This window comes from Lynx canadensis, chromosome E3 (genome assembly GCF_007474595.2).
Source record: "Lynx canadensis isolate LIC74 chromosome E3, mLynCan4.pri.v2, whole genome shotgun sequence".
NCBI classification, from domain to species: Eukaryota; Metazoa; Chordata; class Mammalia; order Carnivora; family Felidae; genus Lynx; species Lynx canadensis.
In genome coordinates, this window is record NC_044318.1 from 35,447,378 (window position 1) to 35,474,817 (window position 27,440).

General features: G+C 51.3%; 1 long non-coding RNA gene across 1 annotated transcript; it reads right to left on the reverse strand.

Moving 5' to 3' along the window:
• Window positions 1–18,673: 18,673 nt before the first annotated feature.
• Window positions 18,674–19,535, reverse strand: LOC115504279. Its single transcript, XR_003965642.1, has 2 exons — window positions 19,057–19,535; window positions 18,674–18,855 (listed from the first exon to the last, which is right to left on the reverse strand). It is a non-coding gene; the product is annotated as an uncharacterized LOC115504279 (long non-coding RNA).
• Window positions 19,536–27,440: the final 7,905 nt, after the last annotated feature.

Here is a 27,440-nt window from a genome sequence, read left to right on the forward strand (position 1 = left end):
CTCTGGGCAGGACGGGATCCCCTGGCCTTCTGTAAAATTGTGTTCATGTTCGGGCTGGTTGCCAAGGGCATAGCTGATGATTCCACCCTGGCAGCTCGCTAATACCCATTAACTTTGCTACCTGGGAAGTGCGACCCCAGCTCCCACCAGAGTGGCCCCCTCCACCTGTCCTGAAGTTTTTCCTTATTTCCAAATTAATCCACATCCTGCCACCACTGCAGTAATTGGGGGCAAAAACTTCAAAACCGTATACCGCGTGAAGATGGAACTTTTTAAAAAAAAAAATTGCTCCCCCAACCAATGGTGCCCCTAATGGAATCAGAAAACAGTTCTCTCTGGCCTTTCAGATGGGTCTTACAGGCGCTAGGCTTCCTTTGTCAGGGGAATCACTTTGTTTCTGTGGAGTGTCTTGTCTTACACCGAGCCAGGGTTTTGGGGCAGGGGAAAGAATCTGGACAGAAATAAAGAGATCTAGGCTCCTTTTGTTCTTTGCAGACAGATGCCTGAGAACTTTCCAGTGTCAGCCAATAAAAGGAAAGTCTATCTGGTCACAAGACTTAGTCTATTAATTTAGTTAAGCCTGTGAAGCGAGTTCTTTATCAGATTGTGTGTGTGTGTTTTTTTAATGATAATTGCCATAGCATCTGGCCCGGACAGAAAGGAACTCAGCATCAGAAATAGTTGTGGTGCCAGTGTCCTAATGACACAGGGAGAGCAGCCTCCATGGAGAAAAAAGACAAATGTCAGCACAGACTTTCAAATCCGAGCCAGAAATGTCTCAAAGCAAAGGCCAATGCTGTGGATCAAGGGTTCCCCCAACACACACACACACACACACACACACACACACACACACACACACACAGCTTTGTCTTGCCTGCTCTTAGATTAGCTAACCTAAATAGAAATATAAATTTAGATTGAAGCTAAGACTCCCCTCACCCCCACCACCACCGCCCCGCATCATCAGTGGTTACTCTGGAACTCAGGATCCAGGAATTGCCACGTTCTTGAAAGCCAGAGTGACCTCCAAACATCCAGAAATCCACTACCACTATTTAAATATGATTGTCACAGCCTGGGTTCCTCATCCCCAGCCTGGGTTCATCCCTCTCCCTGTGGGAACAGAATAGGCATGGCCTCCTGGATTCCTCTGGGAACCTCCCTGTCTTCCTTTCTCGATTCAGGGATTCAGGAATTCAGGATCACGCGATGGAAGGAATGCAGATTGGACCCCACCCTCTTCTCTGCAGTCCTGACCCTGACCGCAGCCACTGGCGTCAGCCTTGCGCTGGCTGCCCCAGGCCCTGAGCTTTCTCTCCCCCAGCCTGTTGAAGGGCTCCTTCCCTGCCTGGGGGGAGGTGGGGCTCACGTGCTGGGAGCCAGGGTTAATTGGGTGCCCTGGATTTCAGTTCTGTTGGTGGTGGCGTATCTCAGCAAGGGTCCTTGGAAATAGCTCTCCCAGGACGCACACCCTCCTCGGATGAAGAATGCCCCTGGCCTCTCTGCTCTGACCGGCGCTTCCTTCCCGAGGTTCACCTGGGGGTTTTCTCAAGTGTGGCACACGCCCTCCAGGAGTGGGGAGCAGCCCCCTCCTCCACCTAAGGCAGAATCTACTAAAAAGTGAAAGGGAGTCTTCTGCTGTTCTCTGAGGCAGAAAGTCTACGTGGGGCTGAGTCCTCCCCAGACTTGTGCTGTCCTTTCTGCCAGAGGAGCCGGACTGAAACGCAGGAACTCAAGGCTGCTCACGGGAAACCAGGAAGTCCTCACTCCTGGGTGTCAGGAGGACAGACAGACACTCACGCCCTGTAACGGACTCTACCTGAGGATTTATGATGAGGACCAGACAGGTCAGTTACAGCATGCCAAGGAATCCCTGTGAAGACGAGAACAAGTTCCTCCTCCCTTCCTCCCTCCCTCCCTCCCTCCCTTCCTTCCTTCCTCCCTCCCTCCCTTCCTTCCTCTCTCTTTTTCTTTCTCTCTTTCTTTCTCCCTCCCTCCTTCTTTTCTTCCTTTATTTTTCTTTTCTTTCTCTCATCAGTCCATCAAGCCATCCAATCGTCCACAATAGGAGCCTGTTGGTCAGGCCTTGTCACAGATAGCACAGTGCTGAGTCCGCGGTGGGGGGGTCAGTCACTCCACGAAACTAAGAAACTGCCAAATGGGCTGGGCTTCATGCCTGCCAGAGTCTCATAGATTCTCAGATGCATTCCCCTTCTTTCGTTGGCATGAGGAAAGGTGTACAACCAGCCCCCCTACTCAGTATTCTTCTGATGGGGTATCAGAGAAACTGTATGAAATATAACTGATGGGAGCAAACCAGATGTAACAGAATTTTCACTGCAAAAATTCCACTTCTTCTAGCCACTGATCTCCAATTCGTGCCTCGGATTTTGCATGATCTTTTGGGAACAGCCTTTGAGGTCTGACTGAGGCTGGAGCCAAATAGATCCTGATGCTTTGGACACACGGAGGCCCTGAGGTAGGAGGACCCCAGGTGGTCCCCGCAGCCGGAGTTTCATCAGCCCGGTGGTGAGGGCAAGGCCTTCACTCTTTGTCTCTGCTCATTACTTCCACTGAAATCACGAGTCTTCAGAGCCAGAGATGTGGATCCGCTGTTCTCCTGGGCTCCGCGTATGCATCTCATTGTCTAAAGCCAGAACACAACGTACGAGAAATGGGAAAGTGAATGTCTGAGCGGCGCTTGTCATTCACGAGGATCAGGCAGCAGCTGCCCCTCATTGGAGGCCCTGACGGTTCGGGGTGTCGATGCCTGGTGCCGCTATCAGTGGGCCCTCCAAACGCTCTTCAGGAACAATCCTGTATCGTGTGAACTAATTACAGCAGGTAAAACCACCTGACCTTGCTCCAGTGGTCCTGCCCTCGAGCAGGTGGAGGGGAGGAGCAGGCACGAGACCCAATTGTGTCCTCCACGTGCCCGGCTGTGTAGCAGCCCAGCCACATCTGTCCCAGAGAGAACCACCTGAAAACCGGAACCCCCCGAAAACCGGAACCCCCTGACAGCCTAGGCGCCCCCTCAGAGAACGCAGGAGCAACGCTTCCTTTGGTTTCTGTGGAGGCAGCCCACCAGGGCCATTCCTGTCCGGGGACCGGGGAGGTGGCGTGGTTCAGAAAGCAGTTGTGCCCTGGCCTTCCTAAGCACGTACACACGTACGTCATCCCAGCGGCTGCCGCTGTGTCCCGCTCACGCGTCCTGTGCCAGGCATAGAGCTGACCTCATCATCTCAGTTAATGCCCGCGACAGCCTTGTGGAGTAGAGACTGTTATCCCAGCATCGCAGACCAGGAAACAAGGCTCAGTCTGGCGACTTGCCTCGTGCCTGGTGGTCATGGGAGCTGGACTTCAGCCCACGTTGTCTGCATTTGGGGAGCTGCGTGTGCCTCTCATGGGAACAAACACTGGAAGGGAATGTGCAAAATAAAAAGGGTGGTGTGCCAACTCCTGCGTCCCCATCCTTGCCCTGCATCTGTACCGTGCCCTCTGGACACCCCGGAACATCCCAAGTGCACAGCGTGCTGAACCATCATCTCCCGACTCGAGCCCGGCCCCCATGCCTGTGTCTTTTAACCAGATTTTCTAAGCCATACAAGTACATTGAAGGTAACCTTGTCTCTTGCCACCTGCTACACCCGACGGGAAATCCTCTCTGCCTGACCCAGCATTCCTCCCCTGATGCCTGTACCACCCCCCTCCTCGACCCCCTCCATCTCACTGCCACAGCCTGCCAGACGCATTAGGTCCCATGAACCCATCTGCCTGCAGGCGTGCGTCTCCATTTTCTGTTCCATTGAAACGTCTCTCCTGAGGCCATTACTGTCCAGCCTCAGTTTACCCCTAAAGCCTCATTTGCTGCCACCACCCCTCCCTGCACACAACCAGTCCCTGTACCCTCTTGTTTTACTTCTGTTCCCCAAACATACCACGGCCTTTCATGGCTTGGTGCCCACATACCTCCAGGGGTACTCAGTGCTTCTCAAGTTCCTCTCTGCGCGGGTGCTCCACAACTCGCCCCGCCGAGCATCTCCCTCCTGCCCCCCTCGGTCCTGTGCGCTCAAGGGCACGGGCTGCCACCCATTTCTGCTCGGCCGGCACTCAGCTCCGGGCTTGACTCCCAGGTGCAGCTCAGACAATGAGAGCTGGACAAATAAACCAGGGGCAAGAGGGAAGAGCCTGTGGGCGCTGCCTGGGCCAGGACCTATGTGAACTTGAACCGGCTCCTGGCAGTAACAGAGGATGGATGCATAAACAGCCTGGGGCCCACAGTTAACTAACAGCCTTCTCTTCATCCACACCTCGTGGAAGCAGAGTTGATGCACCCTCTGGGTTGGGGGGGATGGGGTTGAGCACCTCATCAAACACTCTGGGTGCCTGAGTCTCTCCACCTGGGTGAGTTGGCCTACCACCATGACTGCCCAGGGCCCTGTGCCGTCAGCTCCTAGGGCACCCAGGCAGAGGCACCCACCTTCCCCTCCTCCCACCTGCCGAAGGGCTCCTGTGCCTGAGTCAACTAGGCAACAACAAGCCCTGATGTGGGCTCCGTTTCTGACTGTGCGCAAGTTTGCAGGGATCACGAAAAATGTCCTCCAGAAGACCATCGAGAACACCAAATCCTTTGAGAGCCTCTTCATCTAGCTGTTTCCTTCCCTGAGAGGCTAGAAATGCACCCATGCATCCAGTCCGAGGCTCTGCTGCTCCCATGAATATGCAAAGCTGTTTGTTCAGTCCTGTGAACGTGGAAAAGAAGCCACCAGCAACACTGGGGACTCCGCCGGCTGCCTGCCAGTGTCCCCCGCCCAAGCACATAACAGGGCCAGACTCCCGTGAAACATCGGGCTTCCGTGAGCTGTCCACCTGTGCATGCGACGAACTCTGGCCCTCTAAACAGGGTGATCCCGTCCCTGCTGCCACGGGTGACTGTTTCAGGTGACCCAGGGCTCAGCCAGTCAGCCCACAGCATTCCTGACACCGCCTCAGGGACGGACCTGTGTTCCAGTTTGGGGGAATGACACGTAAGGAAAATTTGCTAGGAACCTCCTAGGAAAAAAACACACCTTTGCTTTTCTGATTTTGCCATATCTCAAAAGGAAAGTGTGGTAGTGGTTGCTCCAGGTTGAAACTCTGGAGGCCCTTTTGCCACCGCGAGGGAGGCTGCTTGATGACGAAGCTGCCATCCTGGAAGGCAGAGCCTGAAGGAGAACCGGGTGCTTGATGGCTTTATTGAGCTGCTGAATCAAACCAACCCTGCAACCCACCTCGTCGTTGAACCTTCCCATTCTGTGAGCCAGTCGGGCCCCCTTGGTGGTGGAGCCAGTGGGAGAGGAGTTTTCTTTTTCGGGCAGCCCTGACAGCCTCTCTCCAGCCTGGAAAACGGCTTCCCGCAGAGCTGGGAGCTCTTCACCTGCATCAGCCGAGCCTCAGTCTCTCTGTCAGTGAAAGTGCTAGTTCACCAAACTCGCAGTGGACCGGGAGAGTAAACGTGGCTGTTGCAGAGTTCCCAGCACATAAAGGGTGCTCAATAAGTGATGTTTTCTCCCCTTGCCTTAGGCCACTTCAAGAGTCGATACTCCAGGATTTCGTTATAAACTGGTGGTCGTAACATTTGCCTTCCTCTGCTGAAGCGGCTGCTTTTAGGGTCAAATAAAAGAGATGTGAAAAAACTGAGCAATACGAAAGCCTCCAGCTGGTTAAGGCATGAATATTGCAGACTCAGAGGGGCCCGATGGCCGTGATCCACTTAGGCTTCGCTATCCCTGCTGCCTCCTCCGGGAAGCCCACCCAGACACTTCCCTCCTCTGGGCTCTCAGCCCCCGAAGTTCTCCCGTGACCCTCCTCACAGGCACAGTAACTGCACATTGACTAGACACTGTGAGCACAAGTCTGCATTTGTCTCCTTTGCCCTGTATCTCGTACACAGGCAGGGGCAGAGGCTGGCCCTCGTTAAACGGTTCCAGAGAGAGAGAGACTCCCAAGGCCACTGTGAATGGCACCTTGGGAAAACTAGAAAACAGCATCCCTCCAGGCAGCTGGTGATCAGTGGGCACTGGTCTGCAGACAGTTGTCCCAGCTGCCCCGTCAAGGTCATGGTGATTTTCCGTTGTCATTCTCTGCTCTTGTCCACCCATTTCTTTTCAGTAACCCCCCACCATGTCTCCGTTTCTGCCACTGCGTCTTCTGGTTTTGCCCCTTGCTCTCCACACCCCCACCTTGAGCTGGCTCTGGGGACTTTGGACACTGCCAGGCCTCTCCACCCTGTCTCTTGCTTCCGTTTCCCTCCACACGTCAACTCCTTTATTTCCCACTGTGGATGGCCTTTTTCCTTGTGAAAAAAAGATGCTCAGCCATGGCAGCTCTGAACTCACCTCCTCACAGCCTGGCAGCCCAAGAGGAGGGAATACAAATTTTAAAATCCCAGGGAAGCACTCTGATTGGCCTGGCTCAAATCATGTGCCCTCCCCTTGGGCCAATCCCTGAGCTAAGGTGCTATAGTTGGCAGCTCCCACTAGAATGGCCCCCTCAGGGTGATCTGGCCATCCCAGGGAGTGGGTGGGGGGTCTGGACAGACAGAAAGGGTCCACTGAACCCCCAGAACAGGAGCTCTGCTTAGCTCCTGTAAGGACTGTCCCACATGGCCAGGCAGGCACCTGTCTTTCCCTCCCCATGTCCCCACCTTGCCCTCCCTCAGCAGCCCTGGCAGAGAGGAATCAGAGTGTACAAGAAATTTGATGCTTACTTCCGGAGACACAGGTTGCATGCAGAGAGTTACAGAAAGCAAACTGAAGAAGAAAACAAGCAAATTGAGACACAGAGAGGTCTGACAGCCCAGCAGGGGCTCAATAAATGACACACTCTGGGGAGCCTGGGTGGCTCAGTAGGTTAAGTGTCCAGCTTCAGCTCAGGTCATGATCTCACAGTTCGTGGGTTCAAGCCTCGCTTTGGACTCTGTGCTGACAGCTCAGAGCCTGGAGCCTACTTCGGATTCTGTGTCTCCCTCTCTGTCTGACCCTCCCCCGCTCACACTGTGTCTCTCCAAAATGAATAAACGTTAGAAAAAAATTTCTAATAAATAAATGACACACTCTTCCTCTCTCTGTGGTCAGGCCTCTTGACAGCTGAGCCACTGTGAACTGTCGCTAAGTTTCTATACCAGACATCTCTCCCAGTGCCCGCTGGTGCCCCATTTCTACTCTCGGCTTTTGTCAAAATCCTGTTCAAATGTATCATCTAGGGACATCAAGGCACCACATCACTAACTATTCTTGTCAATCTTTAGTAACTGATGAACTAGTCCTTCAGATTAGCCAGTGGGAGAGCCCAAGCTCTCTCAGCAAGAGGTATGAGACTCGGCATGCCACACTGCGTGTAAAGAAAAAGCCTCCTGGGAGAAGATGTCCGCACTCCCCTGTGGGGATTCTGAGCAGCCAGAAAGCAACGTGAGGACCCAGGCACTGTGGGGCAGAAGAATGCTGGGGAGACACCATTGGGCGCTCATGTTTGAAATATTCGTCATGTTCCGAAGAAGAGGTGACTCTGTTTCTTGGGGGAAAAAAAAAAGTGGAACACGGTCTGATTCCAGGTCAGAGGCCAGCTTTGCACACTTCCTGGAAGTTTACAGACGGGGAGCTACAGCAACCCTAGGTAATCTCCAACTAATCTCACCAACCCCCACCCCCACCCCAGACTCTCAGTGCTGTGGCCTGGGCAGCACAAACAGGACCCTCCTGAAAGAGAGGTCAGTCAGAGGGCCCTGCTGCTCTTGGGGAGCCCAGTATGTCACGATTGACCTGAAAGCTGCAGTGGCTGACAACCGGGGCCTCCATGAGCTTTGGACCTCAAGAAAACGCTCACCGTCATTTTCTGCTTCTGTGGGTGGGGGAACCGAGGAAGACGGCAGCACAACGAACAGGGGGTTAACTTCAGGAGCGGCCAGTCCCACCTCCGCTATCTGCCCTTCCCTCAGCCTTCCTGACCATATTGTTCCTTCGGACGTACTGTCCCAATATAAGCAGTCATCAGTCGTCATTACTCTTCTTGTTAATTTAACCAAAAGTCATGTTTTGTACCGGATAGGTGCAGATGGCTGCAAGAAAAAGTTCATCGCTGCTTTTGGTCACTGAGACCCGGGGAAACCCGGCCAGGTGAACAGAGGCTACAGCTGACCCGTTACCGAATGCAGACACCCTTGGAGTCAGGGGGCGGGGCGGGGGGGCGGGGTACGTGGAGAGAAGCTGCTCTCATGTTTACAAGTTCATGAGTAAGGAAGGAGGCTCCGGTAGGACCCTTCGGTATTCGACCTCCGTCTTCTGGGGGCCATTACAGCAGGGCTTTTCAATAGCATAAAGTTTATTTGCCCTCCCACCCCCACCCCCACCCCCACCCCCGCTGCCAAAAAGCCATAAACCCAAGGAAAGAATAGCAGACGAATTTCAGAATATTTCTCTGAATGGCCGTCAGACTCACAAGTCTGAGTTTTTTCTCTCGTTGATTGCGCGGCCACCCTCCCCAACACCCATGCTTTCCTTCCCTGGGTACCGGTCCATTACTCCATGCACCTGCCCGCCCAGCCTGTGGGCACTAGCTCTGAGGAGCAATTACCAGGTTCCTGGCTGTTTGCAGAAGCCGCTAATATCAAGTCTCATCAATGACCATACTTCCAGGAAGCCACAGAGAGCTCTGTCCCCTGCCGCCTGGAATTTCATTTGGCTCTGGCACCAGAACCATCTAGAAGGGGATCAGCGGCATGTCTGGGCACTTAAGCCGTTTGTGGTAAGAGGATCCGGATGTGCAAATGGCTGAGTTCCCTGATATTGGGTTGTTTTTTCCACTAGATGAAAAACAGACTTTTTTTCCCCCAACTGGCTGCAGCTCCATTCAAGTACTGACAAAAAGAACTTACGGTGGCACATTATATACACGGTAAGTCTTTAAAAGAGAAGACTTGCTTGGTGTGAGGCCCAGCTTGGTGACACGGGGTGTCTGACGTTTTTGTTCAGTAGTCACCAAGCCCCTTTTTGTGCACGGTGCCGTGGGGCCTGAGCTGGAAAGGAAACAGCAAATGCGTGATGAAGGAAGACTGAGAGGCGAGGGGAGGGCACGGGCATGCGAGGCTGAGGATGCCTCGAAGACCCAGGCTGAGGAGGGCACAAGAGGACCTGGGCAGGTTAGGGACTTGTACCACCAGGGCAGGGGCTTCACGCAGGCCGGGCCGGAAGTAAACGCCCTCCCCCTGTCACCTGTTACCTGAGCAGCGTCTCAGGTGGTGGGCTGAGTAGGCAGGTGAAACGGGTGAGGCCAGAAGCAGGGAGGCCAGCTAGGAGGCTTCCTTACGAAACATTTATTCAGCTCCAACTGTGTGCGGGCAACATGCTGAGTCCAGAGGTGCGACAGAGAGAAGACGGACCAGACCCTGCCTCCCCGGGGCTCCGATCTTGGATGATAATCAGGGAAACAGATGTTGTGATACATCATGAAGAAAATAAGCAAAGAGGAGAGGAAGCCGGAAGCAGGGGCCAGCCATGTGGATGTTGGCTCTCTTCCAGCCAACAGTGTAAACAGAGTGAGATGAAGGTGTTCAAAGGGCTTTGGATCCTTTCCTTAAACCGTGCAGTCCCCTTTCGGAATGTGTCAAGCCCTGGGGCCACAGAACTCTCCTGAAACGTGCATGCAGCCCTTTCAGCCCATTTGCACAACCCCACTCTCTCGGCTTCCTCTCCCCCTAATTCTGGGCCGTACTGATGAGAGGAAGGGGGAGCTTCACTCTCTCTTCCAGTGAGCTAAGCATGCTGCTGCCAGAGCCAGTTCTGAGCCTTTTCCCCACGCCTTATTTTATTTTATGTTTTTGAAGATCACACTCCTACTAGGAAACCTGGCTCATGTGGATGCCCCACGTGGGCAGAGGTGTTTTAAATGCCACGTAGACAGCACAACTGAGCCATGTCTGGATGCCGTACGTTTTTAGCCACATGAAAAGAGCAGGGCTTTGTTGGCGCTGCGGGGATTAAGTTTCAAATCTGTTAGATCCGAGATCTCAGTGGCTGCCAAGGCAAGTCACCCGGTTAAATAGCGACGCTACAAATAGATCACTGCCAGGAACTCCTCCCAACAGTGGGGCTGTGGGAAGGCTTCGATGCGAGGAAAGTGGGGGGAGCCTTTACTTCCCTCAGCCTGTGTCCACACGGCACCCCGAGTCACAACGGAGTCCCCAGGACACGCACTCGCTCGGGGCTCCTCTGCCACTTGGGAAAGGTGATTTTGGCATGTGCGCCTGGACCTGTAGTCTTTGTGTATATTTATGCCTTTGTTTCTGAACGGATGGCGTGGTGGCTTTGGGGCACCTCGAGCTGAGGACATAAGAAGGAGCGGGTAACTGGCTTTTTCAGGCCAAGGTTTCATGCTAAAGCCTGCTTGTCCCCAGTGTGGGAACCAGTTGTGCAAAAGAAAAGCCTCTTGGCCACGCCAGCCTCCTGTGACAGAGAAGGATCTGGGGACTCCTGATTCCTTTTAGGAGTATGTGTGGGAATATTTTCCCTGTTGAATGAAAAGGGAAAACCAACTGGGTGTACTACAATTTTGTACTACAGTTCAGTTCAGATTACCCCAGAATTCTGTGCCCCCGGGAGTTAGCACAAACCCCGTAAGTCTAGGGCTCCCCAGGGCTACCCGAATTTCAGACACCAGCCACGCTTCAGGGACCACCAGGCCACCCACACTTCTGAGCAACTGGCTACAAATTTGGGGATTTCCACAACACCCTTGAATTTGATAATTCTCTGAAACGACTCACAGTATTCAGTGCATTACCGAGTTACCTGTCACGAGGGATAAAGATACCTGTGTCCTGCAGCTCCAGGCTAACCTCACTGTTCCGCACGTCCGGGAGGGGGCTCCACCTCTCCAGATGAGATTGGAAAAAACTCGCACGTGCTTCGAAATTCTGATGTGTCCGCTTTCCGCCCAAACACCCAAGGCGCTGCCTGAGTTGAGAGAGATCTCCCCCACATTTTATACGATCAAGAAAAGAGTTGGTCCCCAAGCTTGCATTTAATTCTGCTACCTTGGGTCTTGAGCTATTAAAACTTTATAGAATTCTTTCACAGCCTTCCCCTGGGACCTTCCCGCACTGGCGGGTGCTACACTTCAGAATTTATGCTCTTTCCTTCCTGAAATTGAAGATTTCATGTCTTTCCTTGCTACATCTCACCTGGGCCACAGTAGAACAAATTACCTTGGCAGAACACATCCTTACCAACTGGTAACACCACAGGACAGAAACTAAATCCACACTTGAAATAAATCTGAGCAGAATGTTTTGAAGATCATCCAGAAATAATGTGCTGCTAGCTAACCCATTACTTGGAGATGGCTGCATCTGGGCGTGTGATCTCGGGGTGAGGATTCACCCCACGGAGGCCCCAGGAGCTGCCCTGGGAGGCACAGGCCTGGAGAGGATGAGCTGGAATTGGAAGAGTAAGGATTGGGCCTTAGGTAGTGGGGAGGATGCGTCCGTCCTACTCCTGGTTATTCTGAAAAAGAGTTGAACTAATTCAAATTTCTGGTTATTGATTCTAAACTTTTCTTCCCCCAACGCAAGCCAAGAGAGAAGCACCCGGCCCGAACTCCACTGGGCTTTCTTTGAAAATATTCGTTGTCGATAGAGGTGACCTCAGACTCCAAAATGAATCTCTCTTATGGGCAGCAGAAGAGAAAAACAGGAAGAGAGGCCAGAAGTCTCAGTGGAGGCAGGCACCCACAGCACCTTCTCCTCAGTTTACCCCCGAGACCTCCATCAGAAAAGTGTCCAGGTCGGGGCGCCTGGGTGGCGCAGTCGGTTACGCGTCCGACTTCAGCCAGGTCACGATCTCGCGGTCCGTGAGTTCGAGCCCCGCGTCGGGCTCTGGGCTGATGGCTCAGAGCCTGGAGCCTGTTTCCGATTCTGTGTCTCCCTCTCTCTCTGCCCCTCCCCCATTCATGCTCTGTCTCTCTCTGTCCCAAAAATAAATAAAAAACGTTGAAAAAAAAAAAATTTAAAGAAAAGTGTCCAGGTCACCACGGTCCTCATCAGACAGAGGAGGAGACCGAGATGATCAACTTTTGAATTCTTGTCCTCCTTCCTAATACTATACAAGGCGCATGTGGCTTTCAAGTTCCTCAGATATTCCATGGGGGCCCCTCCTTCGGTGCTTCCTATGAGGTCCATTTGTCCTGACTGGACTTTTTCCAATCCATTCCTTTATGAAATGCCAGGATAATGAAAGGAACTTATTGGAACCTGGGGGGTTATATGAAATGGGCGGGTCACCTTAGCCCGGCCTGGGCCATCACACAGAGGTCATCTGGACACATGACCGTGACTTAGCCGTTTGTAGCGACGATGTGCTCAGTGGGAAGAGGCAATTTCAGACTGTTCACGAGTCATAAACGCCTCCCTCCAAAAGCACATCTTAAACTTTTTAGAAAATGCTTAAGTAAAAAGAACGATACTCCTTGCTTGGAACTGATTTTTTTTTTTTTTTTTGTAAGTATAGCAGCTCCATCGTGAATCATACTAATTCTACTCTAAAATTACACTTGACCCCTCAAAGGAATTGATCCAACTGCATACCTCCAGACCATGATTCAGCCCTTCTGAGTGCTAAAAATGTCATTTTGCTCTCCAACGGCTTAAAACAAATTGATGTATTTATATCCTACCAATCTGTAAGTTCTCAGGGTGTGAATTGGTTGTTTACTGTAAAGAGGAGACAAAAAGTAAGAATTGTAATAGTGGTGGGCTCTGAGGGCTGAATGCCAAGAGCAGAACGAGCCTTCTGGGATCAAATTGGATAACCCACCTCCGGGAGCTGGTGAGGGAAGAAGGCACCCCACGCACCTAAGAGGAGCAAAGGCCCGCCCCCTACTGCTGATAATTGCAAACTTGTCCCAGCAGTCATCAAAGGAGTGTGGGTGACAGTGGCTGGCGTTTGTGGAAGTAGGCACTTAATCCCTACAGCAGCCTTGGAGGTAGCTGTGGGCATCGTTCCCATGGCACTGAGGAGGACACTGAGCTGGAAAGCACGGGGCAGAGTCCCCGCCAGGTTCTTCGCCGATGCTTCCCAAGCCCCACTGTGCGCTTAGAGCCCAGGCCTCCAGGCTCCCTGGCCACCCTAAGCCCTGGCACGTAACTTTCATCAGAAGCTCATAGGAACCGACTGAGTGTTCATATAAGAAGAGATCTCTGCCGTGAGCCTGGGTCCCACCTGAGTGCCGCAGGGCAGAGATGGCTCACGGCGATTAGTGCAGACCGACAAGGCCCAACTGGCCCCACTTCTTTCCTGCAGGACAGTGCTCTGGACAGCCCAACGAGGAACCAGGAATCACTTACTTCTCTCCAGGCTGAGCCACGAACAGGGTTTAATTAACATAAAATACTTGAATGGCCATTTTGACCTTCACTCGTGTGTTCGGGGTCCTACCTGACCAGCAAAGCGAAGCGTTGCCTTTGATTTTTCTCCCTCGAATGGATTGGTCATATGCCTCATTTGGTGAAAAATGGGCTCCCAACACTGAGAGTTGTATTTTTTAATAAAAATGGATTTGTGATCCGGGGCTTACTTGTGTTTACAACTCATATTTGCAACAATACGGTAATTTGTACGTCAGAAAACAGAACCGCCGCCCCAGAGGCTGCAGAGCTGCCTCCGAATGTCACGCTCTGTTTGCGAAATGCCACGCCGGGCCCCAGGGGCCTGCAGCCTTGCTCGCCTGGACGCAGGGCAGCCTGAGGACCCAGATGAGGGCACGTGCTTCAGAAGAGGCCTATCATTTTATGGGGAGACAGAGGTCTGGAACGACAGACCTAAGCAGGACTCTGGGGTTGACCTTGGCCAGACCCCAGGGCCTCCAGTGTGTCACATGCCACTGAGCTTCAGGGCCCTGGGCAGATCAGACAGGTGGCTGTGATGAGAGGGACGCAACCGGCTGGCCCTCCCTGTGCACTCCTGATGGTGCTGGCTTCCTGCTCAGAAGGGCCGTGTGGTAGCTGAAGAATGTCCCCACCACCACCCTGGAAGTTCAAGCCCACCCAGAACCTCAGAATGTGGCCTTGTTTGAAAACAGGGTCTTTTCAGATATAATTAAGGTCTTACTAGATTAGCACGGGCCCTAAATCCAACGGGATGGTGTCTTTAAAAGAAGAGAGACACAGACACGCAGAGAAGGCCATGAAAGGAGAGGCAGAGACTGCAGTGATGTGTCCACCAGTGAAGGGACACCCAGGACTGCCAGGAGCCACCATGGCTGGAAGAGGCAGGAAGGACCCTCCCCTAGAGCCTGGGGTGAGGAGCATGGCCCTGCAGACAGCTGGATTTCTGGACTATGTGATAATACATTTTTATTGTTTTAAGCTACCGGTTTGTGGAATTTTGTTAGGGCAGCCCCAGGACACTAGCATAGGCTGCTTTGCCGGTAGGTCCAGAGCATACTGGCGCCTCTGATCTTCCCCTGGACTCAGAGGAGGCAGAGGCAGGGAGAAGGGAGGAATAGGACGGCGCTAACTGTCCCTGTCCCCACACTTTTCCTCAGATCAGTGGCCTCACACACCCTTGGAACCCGTGGTGAAAGGGACCCTTTCACGTGGTGAGGAAGAGAGAGCCACTGCTGTGCCCTGGGTCACCTGGGGCCGATTACTCCTTTGTTTTTTTTGTTTTTTAATTTGTTTAATGTTTATTTATTTTTGAGAGAGAGAGAGCGAGAGAGAGAGAATGAGTGGGGGAGGGGCAGAGAGAACTCGAACTCAGAACTCGAACTCACAAACCGTGAGATCATGACCTGAGCCGAAACGACTGAGCCACCCTGGCACTCTGCCCATCTCTCCTTTGTGACCTCAGGCAAACCGTGGCCTCCCTCCCCGCCGTAAACCTCAGTCTGCTCCCTCTTCAATGGGCATTCAGTGCCTGCTCATGTTCAAGGCCTGCCGCAAAGTGGACTCTCGCTAAATGGTGACCAGCAGGCACGACACACTGGCCAGCATAGTGGGAATGGAAGTTCAGGGGTAGTAAGTGTCTTCTTAGGAAGGCTTCCTGTGTCCCTCCCACGGAAGACCCCGGGAGGATGAGAGTAAGCTCAGCCACGGTCGCCGGCTGACCCAGAGCAGCGTGTCTCTCCCGAGATCACGTCGAGATGCTCTGAATGGACACTCTCGGCTGACCCAGTGACCATTGCCTCCAGCCAGCGTACCAGGACTCATGGCTGGCAGGAATGAGAAAACACACCGGAAGTCTGGAGGAGGAGGAATCGGGAAGGGCCAGGCCTCTGAGCAGCAGCAACTAGTCAGCTGTCTGCCCTGAGCGAGCCCGGTGTGGGTTAGTGAGCGCCCCCAACACCTCTTCGTGCCTCCTCATTCCATTCCAGATGCAAAGCTCACAGAAAGTGAACGGCTAGTCCAGAAGCGGGGGGCGGGGACTGCACGCCCCTTAACTACTGCCTGGATCTGCCTTTCTACCCAGATGGTGCGGTAGGGCAAGGTGGGAGAGGATTCCCCAGGAGGAGCTGCAGGCCTGGTCGGGGAGGGTGAAGTGATGGACCCCAGGGGCCAGAACCCGGTGCCCGACCTGCACCTGGCTTGATCCTGAGAAGCGGGGACAGGAAGGTGTGACATGCTCACCACCATGGGCACCTATGTCTACAGCCCCCGCCACTCTTCTTCTGAGGGTGGGATTGCTGTGGGGCGTCTGGGCCCCTGGGGGACACAACGTCACCCACAGGGCAGAGCACAGGATGCTGCTGCCTGGTTTAACCCTGTCAGGCACACGCTGCTTCTGCAGGGCACAGCTGGCTCCAGAGATGGGAGCCCGAAACCAGGGAGAGGGGCAGGACTTTGGCGGTGGCATTGGCAGCCACACCCCTTGGACAGGCTCCAGCAAGCCCACTGCCCTCATCTCCTCAGAGGTCACAGAGAAGGACGGCAGGGCTGGGAAGGGAGGGGCGGGGGCTTGCCCAGGGCCTGAGGCCAGTGTGGGACCCGGGCCGGAGCAGCGGGAGTCTCCCAAGAACGTGATAACTTGCAACCCGTCACGAAGCCGTAGCTCTCCCACAGAGGGAGGAAGAATGTGCAGTGGGCCCAAGAATGTTAATTAAAGTGTGCGTTAGCAAAGGCGCAGTTAAAATCGAAACAAACAGGGTGTGCTAAGTGCAGGAAGTTTGGGCAAATGGGCTCACGGTGTCCCTTTGTTTACCGAACACCTGTTACCTGGCAGGCAGGCCCTCAGTGCCGGGAACAGAAACCTGCCGAGGATACAGGCACCTGAAGGCAGAGACTTGATGCGTTTACACCTGGACACCAGGCCGAGGCCAGGGCCTACGCATTGTGCATGGACGGTGCTCAGTAAACCTCAGCCGAATGAATGAATGAATGAATGAATGAAACATGATTGAATGAATAAATAAGCCTAATAGGGGAAACAATCTAAACGTCTAAATGCAGTCAGGAGGGGAACAGGATTTGAGCTGCAGAGGAGAGAGTAATCAATTCAATCTGTGAGCAACCCAGTAAGACTGCCTGTGGGAGGCAGCATTTGGTCTAAACCTGCAAGATTGAATAGAGTTTTGGAGACTGGAAAAGTAGGCCACAAATACATGTGTGTGTGTATATACATACATATATGTATACATACATACGCATATATCTGTTATATACGTATATATATATATCTCACAAATATATACATACGTATATATGTATATATATATATATGTACATATATATACAGATTCTAGAACACTGAGGCATCTTTATACGTGGCAAAAGGGTCACACCAAGATCCCCAGAGGAAGTCGAGGTGGGGGACAGAGTTTGGCCCCAGGCTCCAAGCAGAAAGTCCAGTTCCTGGTCCTGTGCTGGTGTGGCATCACAGCGAGCAGTTAGCTGCCTCTCCCCTGGCAGGGAACACAGCAAGACCAGAGCCTCTGGGCCGTTCCCTGGAGAAGGGGCGCATAACAGGCTGAGGGCAGTGCAGGAGGGAGCTTGGCCCTTTCAGAGCCCTGATCTGCACGGCAGCCAGACAGGCGGGTTCCTTCCATTCCTGGCTTTCAGAGGAGAAAGTGGAAGCTTAGAGATGAAGACACTCCACCAAGGCTGTCCGTCTGGGGAGGAAGGAGCTTGGACTTGCACCCAGAACCCAGAACCTCAAGACCAAAATGTATGACCTTGCACATCTGGATAGTTGGCAGAGCGGGGTGCCCACTGAGAGGGGAGCGAGGGGGCCCCAGGCTTCGGGAGGAGGCCGGGGGGTGGTGTCAGAACCCTGCCCTTGCCAAGCAGGCCCTCTGCTCAGCATATCACTCCCCTCCCAGACTTGAGTCAGATGTGGGTCCCAGAGGGAGTCCTGGAGGGGAAGTGGGCTGGGAGCTGAGCTCAGTGCTCCTCTGTCCTGGAGCAGCCCCCTCCCCTGCCATTTCTCCTTAGGCCAGACCTTTGAATGGGAGGCGTTGTTCCCTTGGGGTCACAGGAGCCCCCCACCCCCATCAGAACTGCAGACACACAAATAAATCAACTTGGCCATTTCTGGGCTGGTGGGAGTGAAAGGGGAGCAAACTCCTGTGTGTGTGTGTGGGGGGGGGGGGGGTTCCAGGTGAAAAATGACAGTGTTGCCAAGTAGGCCTGCAGCCAGAGGTGGAATGAAGCTCCCTGCAATCCACACAGGTCCAGGGAGCTGTCACCCTTGGAAAGGCTAGGCCATTGCCTGGCTGGCACACCTACAGGGTCCCTCCAGGTGGCCCGTATCCCCCTCCTGTCACCCATCACTTCCCAGATGAGGGTTTTAGAAAGGGACCCACTTTAGAGCTCTGGTTATCATGGGAAAAATCAAACCCATCAGAAGAGAATATGCAAAGATACCTACTGTCTTATCGGTGTCGTGAGAAAGGATCGTTGAGGTAAAATACTGACTCTCATACAAATATAAAATAAACGTGTGTCAAAGATCTTACTGAACTCATCAGTTAATAAGGGAATCAGTGAGATAGGACCTGTGGTTTAAAAGAGAATTGAAAGAATCACACAAGGAAGGCAGATACGAATTTGCTAACAGATGCAAAATGGCGGCAGCAATACTCTGCCCTCCAGTAGACACACTTGGCTTGCTTTTCGCTGGACAAGAATCAACTGCATCATCATCAGCTTTCTACAACTTGCAGACGTGAAACAGCACAGAAACAAGGAAAGGCAGAGACAAGGAAGGGGGAGCTAGACAGGCCCCTCTCTCATCCCACTTGCCTAAGGAGCTGTCCCCACAAACTGCCAGGAGGCCTCTCTGTGTCCCACCGCCCTCTGGGCACAGACTCCCCTCCCCTTTCCACCAGCCTTGCCGTCACTCCAGCAACGACTGTCCTGCATCGTCATCGCATTGTGACGTCTACTGGACCACTCCCAGCAGGATAAAAACAAGCTGTTATGCCTCCCACCTCAAATCATAAAAGAAATGTCTTTAAAGAAAAAAAGTCCTTGATCCCACTTCTTCTGAAAGCTACAGTCCTTGTCTTTGCTCTTATTGGCGGTAAAACCCTTGGAAGGGTTCCCTCTTCCCTGCTCTCTTAAGCCCACCTGGCTAGAATTTGCTAGCCTCTCCCCCGAGGTGCTTGGGATTTGTCTGCTGGTGCCACAGTGACAAAGTACCACAGATGGGGGGCTTGGCCAACAGACATTTATTTCTCGCGATTCTTGAGGCTGGAAGTCTGAGAGCAAGGTGTAGCAGAGTTGGCTCCTTCTGAGGCCTTTCTTTCTTCGGGTGTAGACAGCAGTCTCCTCTCTGTGTCCTCACGTGCTCCTCCCTCCATGCATATCTGTGTCCTAATCACATCTCCCTACAAGGACACCAGTGCTACTGGATTAGGGCCCACCTCTCATTCTACCATAATCACCCCTTTAAAGGCCCCCAAATAGTCATGTCCCAAGATCCCAGGGTGTTAAGGCTTCCCTGTATGAGTTTGGGGAGGACACACCAGCCCATCACCATTGTCAAGGTCAACAGTGACCCCCGTTTTACTCACAGTCCCAACTCTCACCGGTGGCTTCTCTGCACCATGGGCTTGTTCCTTCTCTTCTCTTTGACTTCTTTGACTTTGAAGGGCCCCAGAGCTCAGCCCCCTTTTCCTCTTCATATGTCCTTACTCCCTTAACCTCATTCAGTCTCCTGGCTCTAAATTTCATCCATAGACAGACAACTCCCAGTTGTACATCCCCAGTCTGGATCTTCCTCCCAAAGTCCAGACTCCTGTCCAGCAGCCTGCTGGGAATTGTCCAGTGGACATCTAAACTCAACCTTCCCAAAGCCCTAACCCTGACTTTCCATCCCAAACCTCTCCTCACAAGGTCTTGCCCACACTTGTTGGTGGCAGCCAAGGTCTTGAGTCACGTCTGACTCTTCCCTTCCCTCATACCCACATCCAATATGTCTGGAAATACTCTTGAAAATACATCTGGAAAGCATCACTTCTCACCACTCCACTGTAACCACCCTGGTCCAGGCCACCATCATCTCATGCCTAGATTACTATGGCCTTCTGCTAACTGGTCAACCGGCTATGTCCTTGCCTCCCCCTATGGCAGATAATGCCATTCCTTTTATCAAAACCCTGCAGTGCCTCCCCCTCTCATTCAGAGTAAAAACTCAAATTCTTCAGTGGTTTCCCTCAGCTGCCACCATGCACCGGAAACACACCAGGCACACTCCTGCTACAGGGCCTTTGCACTGACTATCTCTCTGCCCAGATGCTCTTCCCCTGGATCTCTACTTGGCTACTTCTCTGGTGTCCTTCAAGTCTTTGCTCCAATGCTGCCCACTCTCTGAGGCTTCCCCTAACAGCCTTATTCCATATCGAAACTCCTCCCTAGTACTCAGCCCACATGACTTGGCTACACTCTCAGCCCTTACCTGGCTGGGCTTTTCCTTTTTCCATAACCCTTCACTCCTCTAGCCAGATACAGAAACTCCAGATGTATTCTGCTTTTTGTTTACTGTCTCTCTCCTGCTGGAATGTAAACTCACGAGTGAGGGATGTCTGATGTCTGGTTCACTAATGTCTCCCAAGCACATAGAACAGAGCCGGCACCCAGCTGCTTCACCAGTCTCATGCGGTGTTCTTTCCAACATGAGAAAACATTTGTTTTCCTTGCCTCCGCACACCGCATCTGTACCACAGCCCGGTGCCTCACCTCCCTGAGGCTCAGCAGGTAAAAGGACACACCAACCAAGGTCACCAAGCCAGGAGGACGAGAAGAATTCGAACCCAAGACTTTCTCACCCCAAGCCTGCAGTCTTTCCCCAAGAGGTGGGCAGGCCTTGGAGGGCAGCACCTGAGTTGGGTGTGTCAGGTCTGCCCTGTGTCACCTCCTTGTCCTTGTCCCCCCAGACTCAGCAGCAGAGCCCTGGTGATCCGATCAGAGGGCGCCAGTGTTGACAGAAGCTTGTACACTCCCAGGAAAGATAGGCTGTGTCGCCGTGGAGAATTTAATCTCCGAGCGCGTGCCCTTGTCCAAGACCACGTCCGGGCAGCGTGCAACCCGATAAGGCTCTGCCCCAATTAGCCTCGAAGTCTGCAGCACCTGGCACGAGATCTGGGGACGCTGGCAGAAGCGGCTGTAATCCCATCCAGAGAAAGGAAAAGGGAGAGAGAAGAAATGTCCTAATGCAGCTGAGAACTGCTCCTTGCCGTCGGCCTACTGGCACTTGGGTGCACAAGGAGGCACCTACAGGGCCGTGCCAGTGAGCGCTGATTGAACACCTGCAACCAAGTGAACACTCCTGGGTGGTAGTATTTGCCCCATGAGAGGCCCAAACTGTGTGTTTTGCAAAACGGCCTTCAAATGTGGATGGATGAAGCGGCCTGCACACCCCCACCCAGTCCACACACAGACACGGGTCCCACCGTGCGCCAGACCCGAGTGAAGGACCCGAGGGTGTTTGGGGAAGGAGTCCCTTGGGCCCATTTCTAGTTACTATGGGAGCTAGAGAGCTGCGGGGTGGGGGGCACTGGGGAGGGGGGAGTCCGGCCTGGACCTTTCCCAGCTCTGTACTGCGCCCTGGGATGCCGTCCCCTGCTGGCCCCTGGGGAGCACTCCTGGGGGTGAATGCTCCCCAGAACAATGCAGGTGCAGATGAAAACCTGGTTTCCTTCTGCCCACAGAGGAAGGCTCGCCCTTTCACAGGACTTTACCAGGTGATTCAGGAAAGCTGGGAGGAAGTCGTCAGGAAATATATAAACAGCCTCATTTTAAAATCCTCGCTTTCAGATCCCACAGACTACAGCCAGTCGCAAATGGCCGGTTCCTCCTGGCACCTCTCTGCCCCCATCAGGCGGCCCCTGGCACCTTCTTGCTCTCTGGACTCAGAACTTATCTGGTGGGTCTGTGGCTGGGGGCGTGGAGCCCTATGGGGGCTCAGAGGCCATCTGGGAGGCAGAGATATCTCTCTGCAACACCGAGCACCCTCTGTGATAATCAGCTTTTACAAAGAGACTGTAGTGCAGCTTCCTGCACGGCCCTTGAAAATTTTCAAACCAAGCAAATGCAGAGAATCCATTTTCCTGCTTAGAATCCACACTCGTTTCCTAGGGCTGCCGTAACTAAGAGCCACAGGCTGGGTGACTCCCACAGCCGAAATCTATCATCCTTGAGTTCTGGAGTCTAGAAGCCCCAGATCAAGGGGGTCGGCAGGGCCAGCTTCTCCTGAGGCCTCTCTCCTTGGCTCACAGGGGCAGTTTTCTCCTGTGTCCTCCCCCTCCCATTGTCTTCCTTCTGGGGGTGCCTCTGTGTCCAAATTTCGCCTTTTCATAAGGACACAAGTCCTATTGGATTAGGGCCCATCCTAATGACCTCATTTTAAATCAATCATCTACAAACAACCTATTTCCAAATAGTCACATCCTGAGATCCTTAGAGGTTAGAACAGAGGAATGGGGTGGGGGGGGTGGGGGCACGTGGGACACAATTCAACCCATAACGACACCTGAAGGAGGGAAAAAAAGGTAGATGAAATGGACAAACCAATTATACCCCAAATATGATCTGCTGTCTGTGACCACCCCCCAAGTTTGGACAAGGACAAGAGGGGGATGCCGAGGCGTATGCTCGAAGGGCAGACCTCAACACCGGAGGTCAGTCTGGAGCCCTTGAGTGAGTCCAGACACCCTCCACATCCGTGGGTCAGCTTCGGGATAATAAACTGCGTGGGGTTCTCATGGGGCTCACAGATAGAAAGCGTTTACAGAGATTTTTGGAATCATTCAAAACCCTCACTCGGCTCCCCAGGAACTGGTCGCCCCGGAATGACCAGGCTGGCAGAAATATGTCCGTTCCTGGGCACAGGGACCATCTTCACAGGAGACGCGTGGGTTGATTTGACCCAACAGCCTGCTCATCTCCACCATTTTACCCCCACAAACTGCCCCGGGTTGAGCAATTGTTTTAAAACCATGGCAAAGTTGAGGATGGATGGAATTGTCTGGAACATCTATAAAGGGAACCCAGAAAGCCCAGGCAGCCGATCATGCTCAGGCTCTGTGGATTGTCTGCCCAGGGCAGCTCTGGCCGCCGAGCTCAGGCCTCCATCTGGTGTCTCGAGACCTGTTAAAAAGGCTGATGTGGTTTTCCTGTTGACGAGACAGGCTGAATAAAGGAGAGAAATATAGGAGTGTACCCACAAGGGAGGGCTATCAGTGAATGAGAAACGTCAGCGGGTTTCTGGAAGATAAGGAAATGAATGGGGCCACGTGGCATGGTGAAATGGGGGGGAAGCCCAGACACAGGATCCAGTGTGGGGGCACTCCAGGCCTGATGGAGGCTGGGAGCAAGAGAGAAATCAAGAGTGGGGTGGTTATGAAACACCTACTTCTATGTGCCCTCCACCAGCTCCCTTCCCAGCACCTGCCCCTCACAGCTCAAGAAAACTATCACTCAATCCAAGGCAGACCACGGGGCCATTAGGAGAGAGGGACTCTGTGCCCAGAACTGCCTTTCTCCAACAGGACTCTGGGGCCGACCTTCCCTCTACCCTCAAAGGGAGCCCAGTCATTGTCACACCCACCTGAGGTTCAAAGAGCCCGTTCAGGGAACCAACACAAGAATAAAAAAGAATATAACCATCACCCATTGGGAGAGGCAGGAAAGCAGGGAAGAGAATGGTGTAAATGAACTAAATTATCATGGACCATAACAGGATGGGTAGTTACCCCCTAAACTTGGTAAGTGAAGCAGCAGAGGAAGAGGCAGATTGTCTCGTATGCCAGCCACCATCACTAGGCAGAAACGGGGAGGTTGTCCTGAGTAAATGGGATGGGGACCAGGGATGGGCCACCCTAAGCTCTTCCATTCAGTCTGATTTATAACTGAGCATCTATATCATTGTAAACAGCCTTGGTAAATTTTCTTGACACACGAGAACATTCTCACAAGACTGATAGGGCATGGGCACCAACCACAATGGAGAAACTTTCTGGTTGCCCCATTTTCAGAACTGTTAGCGAACATCTTCTCAGAAATCATTACCCTTCTTCTGTCCCCAAGACATCTGGGGCAAACGAGCTTATATGCCGATTTGGATAGAAAAGGAGAAACGGTGCAGCCTGAGGGGAGGAGCAGAAAAAAATGTTTAGAACTTGGAGTATCCAATCCACTTTATATTTGTTTTCATAATGTATTTTTTTAAGTTTATTTATTTATTTTGAGAGAGTAGTGGCGGGGCAGAGAGAGAGGGAGAGAGAGAATCCCAAGCAGGCTCTGCACTACCAACACAGAATCTGATGCAGGGCTCGAGCTCGTAAACCACAAGATCGTGACCTAAGCCAAAACCTAGAGTCGGACACTTAACCAACTGAGCCACCCAGGTGCCCCACCTTATATATATATTTTTTTTCATTTAAAAGGCAGTGCTGATACAGTAGACCTGAGAGCTCACATGGTGTGTGTCCAAAGATGACAGCTCAGTGAATGCAGATGGAATCCAGAGGTCCTTCTGAGCTGTGTTCTAGAACTTTCTTTGCATCTCATGGGCTCAGAGTGCAAAAGAGGAAAAATACAAATTCACGAGCCCAAGCTCTCTGTTCTATTTCTCTTCTAAAGTAAGAACTTTCACCACAAATACATGTGTGAGCAAAAGCTACAAAGTCCCCCAGCTGAGCAAACCGCCAGGTCTGTGTGTGTGGCTGTCTTTACTGCAGGCGGAGAATCTTGTTCAATTAGATAAAGATTGATAGGTGAGAACAGAGGGGCAAGAAATCTCTGCAAACTGCCTTTCCTGCACAGGCCTGCATCCTGTTGTTTGCCTTTTAGTGACATTGACCCTAGTCATAAAATGCTCCTGACTCAGGAATTTGAGACCAGAGAGGTGAGACCATTGCTTTTCTTACCTGCCCAGCCCACGTTGTGAGGTTGGAGTTCCCTAGAGATGAGACACACCCAGCTGGGCCTACCTCTATCAGGATGTGTCCCCTAAGGCCGAGGCCAGTGTCTACACCGCGGATGAGTCAGTGCAGCAGGGGAGGTAGAGACTTTATGGGTCCCAAGGGTTGGGTATCTGGATTGCTGGGTGTTCATACCCTGTGCGGGGACATGTTTGAGATGAATAGAGACTTGTGTGTGTAGGAAAAGACACTGCACCAAACACATCATCACCATCGTCCCTGGAAGTTGGGAAACAGGAGGAACCAAGTCTTAAATGTGAGACTCTCTTTATACAGAAGAGCCAGTTGTGTACATTTCAGTCCCAAGTCCAAAGGCAGGAGAAGACTAATGTCTCCCACCTAAAAGAAGGTCAGACAAAACAAATTCCCTCTTACCTAGGCTTTTTGTTCTATTCAACTGATTAGATTGGGGCCTTCAACTGATTGGATGAGGCTCACCCATATTAAGAAGGGCCAGCTGCTTTATTCAGCCTACAGAGTCACATTCTAATATCATCCAAAAACACCTTCACAGACGCATCCAAAATAATTTTTGACCAAATATCTGAGCACCCAGTTGTCCCGGCAAGTTGAGACATAGAATGAACCATCACAGGTAAGCACCAATAGTGGGCACCATGACCCTGGTGTCTGTGCTGAGGGTCTTGTGTGCCAGTGTCCCTGAAGCCACAGCCTTCCTGGGCCCAAGCTGAGCCCTACTGATTCATTTAATAAACACTTACATAGCACTTGCTGTGTTCCAGGCACCATTTTATAAATATGACTGATTTCTTGGTGCAAAAACAAAAACTGATTTCTTGGCACATGTATCTTGAGAAACTTGAGAGTATGCTTTTAGGATAACTTCATGGCAGTGGGGTTGCAGGGAGTATTTTTAATTTTCATAATTATTCCCTGTCTTCTGGTACGAGGACACTGATTCATACTCCCACCAACAGTATAGGAAAATGTCTACTTCACCAGCCCTGGGGCATCCTGGTTTTCCATTTTTGTTATCTGATGAGTGAACAACAAATTTCACTATTGTCTGTTTTACATGCCCTTCATTAAGAATGAGGCCGGGCATCTTTCCCACATTTGTTGGCCATTTGTATTCACTTTTCAGTAAATCGCCCGTTCACATCCTTTGCCCATTTTTTCTATTGGGTTATTTTTTCTTGTTGACTTATGTGAACTCTGTAAGGCAGGGAGATTGGCCTGCCACATATGTCTGCCACAGACATTGCAAATATGTTTCTCCCAGAATTTCATCTCCCTCTTGACTCCGTTATGGTCTACTCTATCAAACAAAAGTCTCTGATTTTTATGTAGCTAAATTTATTGATTATTTCCTCTCCGAGCTCTAGGCTTTGCATTTTATTTCACTCATGCTCTCTTCTGTAATTTTTATGTCTTTATTGTTTTTAAATTTTTATTCTGAAGCAATCATAGATTTGCAGGAAGTTGCTAATATAGTACAGAGAGGGGTCCCTGTACCCTCACCCAGTTTCCTCCAGTGGTTACAGCTTTTGTGGTTATAGTTCAACTTGAAAACCAGGAAACTGACATTGATTCAATGTGTGTGTGTAGTTCTGTGCCATTTTGTCACTTGTGTAGATTTGTGTGGCCACCACCACAACCAAGATACAAAACTGTTTCATCTCCACAGAGATCTCCCACACACTGCCCCTTAGTCAGACCAGTCCTCCTTCCCCTACTCCACCACTAGCCCTTGGAAAGTACTAATCTATTTTCCATACCTGTGATTTTTTTCTTTTTTCTTTTTTTAAATTTTAAATAGAGTATGCAAGCGGGGAAGAGGGCCGGGGGGGGGGGGCGGAGAGAGAGAATCTTAAGCAGTCTTCCACATTAAGTGCAGAGCCTGACCAGAGCTTGATGGCACAACCCTGGAATCATGACCTGAGCTGAAATCAACAGTTGGACGTTTAACTGACTGAGCCACCCAGGTGCTCCTATGATTTTTTCATAAGTGGAATCACACAGCATACGACCATTTGAGATTGACTGTTTTCACTCGTCATGATGCCCTTGAGATCATCCAAATTGTTGCCTGTTTTGACAGTTCATTCCTTTTTACTGCTGAGAAGTATTCCATAGTATGGATATTCCATAATTTGTTGAACCACTCACCTGTTGCAGGGCACTTTGACTTTTTCCAGGGTTTTTTGGCTATTTCAGATAAAGTTTCTACGCACAATTGGACTTTTCTGTGGACATAAGTTTTCCCTTCTCTGTGATAGATACGCAGGAATGCAATTGCTGGGCCATATATTAAGCATATGTTTAATTTTTTTAAGAAACCGCCAAATTATTTTCCTGCATGCCCGTTTTTTCTAATTCACCCTGTCAATCTCTGTCTTTTAATTGGTATATTTAGACTATTTATATTTAATGTAATTACTGCTGTCAGGGCTTAAGTCTACCTTTTTTTGCTTGTTGGTTTGTTTTCCATTCTTTCTCTCTGTTTCTCATTTCTTGTTTTCTTTTTTCTGCCTTCCTGTGGGTTACTTGAACATTGTTTAGAATTCCGTTTTGATTTATAAATAGTGTTTTGGAATATGTCTCTTTGCATACTTTGTCATGATTACTTTAGGTATCTCATGAAACATCCATAATAGATCATAGTCTGCTGATACTGGCGTTTAACCAGTTCAAATGAAATATAGAAACCTTACTTCCCTTACACCCCATTACACTCTCCCATTTATAATATAATTGTCTTAAATATTTCCTCTACATATATGGAGTACTTGTCAAATATGCTAGAATTTTTGCTTAACCATCAAACATAATTTAGAGAACTCAAGAATAAAAGGAAAGTCCGTTGTGTTTACCCATATGTTTACTCTTGCTATTGCTTTTTCTGGTGTTTCAAGATTCCTGTTTTTAATCATTTTTATTTCTGTTTTGAGGACTTTCTGTAGCCATCCTTTTAGGGTAGATGAGCTGGTGACAAATGCTCTTAGATTTCCTTCCTCTGAGAGGTTCTT